A 6,000-nucleotide genomic window follows, 5' to 3' on the forward strand; every position below is an offset into this window, starting at 1 on the left:
TAGCTGGTTCAAACTTAGTTAATGCCCCGTGCGTCCACACATGTCCGCAACGGTCACACCAACTGGCTTTATTCTAAAATACACAATACTATATTGAGTGTTAGGGGAAGGCGTGCATTAGGCGGGGTTTGAACAGTATACGTCTAGTGCTCAATCTCCTCCTGATTCGCTGGACATCTTCTGGTGGATTCTCCTTTTCTTCTCATTCCTTAAGTTTCATTTCTGAAGAAATGAAAGTTAACCCTTTTGGACTCTAACTGAAATGAAGAATGAACACTGGCAGCCATCTTTAATACAGTTACATTTACATTAGCAAGCAATTAGTAAAAACTTATTGTTTCACAGTATAAGAGTATAGCAGTACAAAAAGAGTATAAAGATATATATTTTCACCTTGACAATCCCCCCTAAACACTAAGTTTTTCCCTTAAAGAAAGATCCTTTGAGACTGTCCATGTGATGGGAAAAGGGGAGGTGGATTTCTTCATCCAGACACCTCAGAAACTCTCCCCTAGCGAGAGGCCTCCAGGCAGCTGAACCCTTCACTAACCTCACATGGAGTTCTCCCACTGTCCCTAAACTAAATCTCTTAGCATCATCTAAGAATGGGGGGTTTTGTCTACTCTCTTGAGGGGAATATACTTAGGGATCTCCCCTGGATCAGTACCATCGTACTCTGGTGGGTCTACTTCTTGATTGAGGAAGGTGCCAGTCGGGATTGCTTTCACTAACTACCTAGGCCTGCCTAGGTGCACTTATACATCTATCATATTGTCATTATTTGTTTGTAAAATGAGAAAGGTTGGTTCTCAGGGTCAGCCACTTGTTTTTGCATAGCTAGCTAGTCAGAGGGCCCCCAGGGATAACACTCCTGTATCTGTCTTACCCTACCTGATGTGGTTGGTTCTCTGGTGGTGGGGGCGACATGACATGCTGGTCTACAGCTCCTTCCCAAAAGGATTACTGTCAGCCTACTTCCAAAAGTTAATGTCCCCACTATCCACCAACCACAATCCTGTGTCAGCTTCTTATATCACTACATGTGATCTTGTCTGGACAGGATTCAGTGTAATTCTCTTAGGTCGGGTTGCAGCACGGGTCATACAAGTGTTAGGGCCCAAGTCCTCAACTATATCCTGAAAGGCATCACAGCTATAATTAACAAATCTTTGTTCACTGTAATATATATATTATTGATCCATTCAACATTTTTATTAATCTGCACCTATGGGATTATAGAAACAATGCCGGCATAAATCTGGTTCTGGGCTTTAAACTGGTCAGGCACCCCCCTTGGCACTCCAATGGCATCAATATATACTAGTGGATCTTCTTCATAACTCATGTGGAGCTGATCGAGACTTCTCCTTTTTCTGGTAGGTTCATCAGGTATCTTTGGATCCCAAGATAAAATCTTGAACTGCATGGCTAGTTTAACAAGGGTGCATTGGCCTATCCAGGCATTAGGCAACCTAGGACGGAGCTTACCGTCTCCACATAACCAATAAATGTCGTACATATAATGTGTATGTTTGATTAGCAAGTCAGTATCTAGAGAACTGTTCTCCTTGCAGAAACCTGTCTCGAAGATCCCTACTGGTATACCTGTGGTGTTGTGGGAATTGTAGCAGGTGTAATTGTCAGCTAATACGGTTACTTCTCCTGGGACCTTTAGTTTAGGTTCCTTATGAATTAGTGGAACGTAATCTGGGCAATCAGTGGGCTTCAAACCTTTCAACCGATTCATGACACAGGCAGTGGTGTTGTCATCAGGAAAAAGCAATGCATGTGTGTATAGGTGTGTATTCGCAGCAGCACAAGCAATACATCCTACAGAGATATTCTGGACTCTTACATTGTATCTCACCCATTCTAACCATAGGTTTTTTCCTTGGGGCTGTTTGTGTTTCTATGGAGAAAACCTCTCGCCAACTGAGACCTGGAATGGGTATCACTTCATTAACTACATTTTGCAAACGCTCACCTGGGCCCGTTTTTAACTGTACTGGTAACAGGGGTCATGGTTGGTCTGAAGCTAATATACTGGAGCTGTACATGGCCTAAATTCCCATAATATCCACTACTAAATACATAATTATAATGCCTTCCCAGTACATACGTCTGCAGATCAGCAGATTGGGGGTTTCAAGATTCAGGAAAAGGGGGTGACAGCTTCTACCCCATTTACAACCCCTAAGTGGTTGCGGAAAAGCTGTTAGATGCATTCTCCCACGATGACTCCTACCCGTCCCATCCTTAGGGAACGTGGCTTCGCTAGGTTTATATCCCCAATCATCTCCCGTATTCCAGGCAGCATCTGACCAATAATAACGATTATTGTTGTCATTTCTGGTAACACATATATAAAACTGGATGATTCCCTCTACCACCCGTTCAGTCTCGAGGCACTTGACTACATCACAGAAATCAAATCGCCAGATATTCACCAGGGCTGTCAGGTTTACCCAGAGAATAGTGGGACCAAAATTCTTATTTTTGCAATAGGGGACGAAGAGGTAGGGGCGAGGATGGCCCCCAGCCCCAGGACCAAAAACAACAGCAACATTTCCCTTCAGTCACTACTGTGACTAAACACTGGTTCGGTCTCTTTTACAATATGAGGCGTGGATCCAGGTGCTCTTTCCTTCAAATTTTACTGCAGTGGGGGTGACCGGGATCACCGTGTGAGGTCCTTCAAATCTCGGCTGGAGACAATCTCTGCGCACAAACTTTTTCACATACACCAGGTCTCCTGGCACAAAGGGATGGTGTCCAGGAACCTTGTCTGGGTCTGGAAGAGAACTGAAGACAGTTAAATGCACTTTGGCAAGGTGTCCATGTAAGGCCTGCACATAGCTAGTCAAGTCCTGGTACTTGAGTTGCAACTGTTGTGGAAAGAAACATTCAAAATTGGGGCTCCTGCCAAACAGAATCTCATACGGTGACAGTCCTGTCTTCCTGTTTGGGGTATATCTTACTGAAAACAAAGCTAGAGGAAGGCATTCTGTCCGTGGTTTACCAGTCTCTACCATTGCCTTCTGGATTTTAAGCTTAAAAATTCCATTTAGTCTCTCCACTCTTCCACTTCTCTGTGGATGGAGTATGCAATGCTTAACTTACCCCCAGTGCTGCCATTACCTCTGACATGATCTCTCCAGTAAAATGGGAACCCCGATCGCTTTCAATGACTTCAGGAACTCCATACCTGCATGTGATCTCAGCCATCAGTTTCTTCGCCGTTGTCTTTGCCGTAGCTTTGGCAACTGGGTAGGCTTCTGGCCAACCTGAAAATAAATCAATGCAGACCAACACATACTCATACGTCCCTACCCTGGGTAACTGAATTTAATCAATCTGCAGTCTCTGGAATTGGTTAAAGGGCCGGGGAGTGTGTTTGGATGGAGTTTTCACTGTCCTACCCTGATTATGTGTGGCACATATCATGCAGCTCTGTACCTGCCTTTCTGCGCAGGTGGAAAACCCGGGGGCAATCCATTGTTTCTGTAGGGTGTCACACATGGCCGTCTTCGAGTGGTGCACATTCCCGTGCAGAACCTGTGCCATCATTGGGTACAGTACCTGTGGTAGGCAGACCTTTTCACCCCTCCCCCATAGTCCAGTGATGGTATCAGAGCAAGCCCCTATCTTTTGCCACCTATTTTTCTCCTCCTCTCTTGCCTGTTCTTGTAACCGGGCTAAGATGTCTTTCAACACAAGTGGAGATGGTGGGGTGTCTAGGTGATGTACTCTAGAGGCTACAGGAGTGCTTGCTGCTTTCTTGGCAGCCTGGTCTGCCAGTGCGTTACCCTTTGTCCGTCCATCAGTGCCTCTGGTATGTGCCTTTACCTTTATAATGCCTGCTTGGGTGGGAAACTGTAATGCATTCATAAGTTGCTGGACTGCCTCAGCACGTTTAAAGGGGTGGCCATTTGCTGTCAGGAAAGCCCTGGCTCTCCAGATAGGCCCATAATCGTGTGCAATGCCAAAAGCATACCTGGAGTCAGTGTAGATATTTACAGTCTTACCTTCTGCTAGTTTGCACGCTCTGCTTCTTGTGCAGACATATGAGCTGGCATTGACTCTGCCTTGATTACCTCATGTTCTGAGACCACAGCATATCTGATACAGAAGCGTCCTTGGTCATCTTGGTGACGGGATCCATCTACAAAAAGCTCAAAATCAGCATTAGAATAGGCACACTAGAGACCAGCCGTTTCCTGAGACATCAATTCTAGACAATCATGGGGTTTGGAAACCTAATCTTGTTCCTCTGGATCCATTCTTAAAAGAAAAAGAGTGTCCTTGCTCATGTCACCTACTCCTCCCCCCTTTGGATCCATAGGAACTAGGAGAAGAGTAGCGGGGTTCGGGACAGTGCACCTTTTCAAAGTCACATTAGTAGGCATGAGAATAGCACACTGAAGTCGCAGCTGCCTGGCCATGGACATGTGGCTAGGTTGTACTTGGTTAAGGATACTATGTACATCGTGTGGGGTGTGGACCATCAGTGGGTGATCCAAAACAATCTCTGAAGACTTGTGTAGCAACAGCTGGACAGACAACACGGGCCGAACACAGAAGGGGCTTTCTCTTGCCACCGTATCCAAGCGGCCGCTGTAATAAGCAACAGATCTCTGTTTGTCTCCATGAAGCTGAGTCAGCACACCTGTAGCATGTCCTGCATAGGTGAGCTCTGTCTGCAAGGCAGTCTGCAATACTGTACGGCAGTGCTCGGGTGTCTTGTAATCATATACAGGGCCTGCGGTGTGTAACACTATATCACAGGGCAAATTCCCTCTTTGGGTGGACATAGCGTCTCCTGGATACAAGGGGCCATAAGTGGCAAGGTAGGCCTGACACTCTTGGGCTATGGCTGGGCTTCCCTTGTTGGCTATCTGCTGGGCCAAACACCCTCTATATGACAGGGTAGAGTTAGCTGGGTTCACTTATAGCTCCTACCTGGTAGGTAATCATGTCCCCATACCCCACTGAGAAAAGAACCTGGGATTCCTGAGGTGTGATGTAGTAGCGTGAATGACAGGGGAACCAAACTTCAGATTCCTGGAAAGTCTGGCCTTGTAGGTGTAAAGGTTTCACGGGAAGAGGAGATGTAGGGGCCTTTCTGGGCTGGGGGGTCTGCCATTTACACTGATTAAAGCAAGCTCTTGGTCTGAAAATTGACATGGGGCTGGGGAGGGAGATTCCCAGACAGGGTTAAAAGGGATATTTTAGTATGAGACTAGATTTGTGTAAGGTGGAGAGGGCAGGGGCTGAACTCTGATAAGGAATGAAGCTTCGTCCTTGTACTGCGGACTGCGGTGGGGTGGGGGCTGTATTTGGAGCGGGGAATTGCTGTCAGCGTTTAGCAAGCGAAAGGTGGGGGCTACGACCCTGAATCTACTCGCTCCACAATTGTAACAGACCTCTCTACACTGAGAATTAGTAACTCCGCATACATCACAAATCCACCCGACAGGATCATAGAATAGAGGCACACTAAGTTTTGGCAACCCAGTATATATTGGTGCTTTGGGATTGAGGGGCTCAGAGCTTACAGTCGGAAGAAGAGGCTTAATTTACCAATCTTTCAATTATTTACAAGTTTTCCTCCAAGACCAGGCACAGGTCTATTTCACTTTCAATTTCATACAGTACTTATTGCTTTAAACACAAATCTCTCAGCGTGTACTAAACCAAGGACAGAGAAAACTTTGGAATGCAATACATGGTTCCCCGTCCCTCTAGCCCGCAGCACCGAGGGGAAAAATTGCAAGCAGGTCGCGCAGGGATTCACTCACCCCCTCCCATCTAGTACTGCATTCCTCTGCGCAGATAAGGAGAAAAGAGGAGAACTGACAAAGAAATCTCGCAGCGGTCCGCTCCGCCCCTCCTATCTCCTACATAGCATTAATAGAAGCTCAGTATCTTCTACAAAGTAACAAATTACAGCAGTTTTCAGACTTAATTTCTACAAAACTTTCCTATGATCCTCCGTGATCT

The sequence above is a fragment of the Ranitomeya variabilis genome, chromosome 2 (assembly GCF_051348905.1).
Source record: "Ranitomeya variabilis isolate aRanVar5 chromosome 2, aRanVar5.hap1, whole genome shotgun sequence".
Lineage (NCBI taxonomy): Eukaryota > Metazoa > Chordata > Amphibia > Anura > Dendrobatidae > Ranitomeya > Ranitomeya variabilis.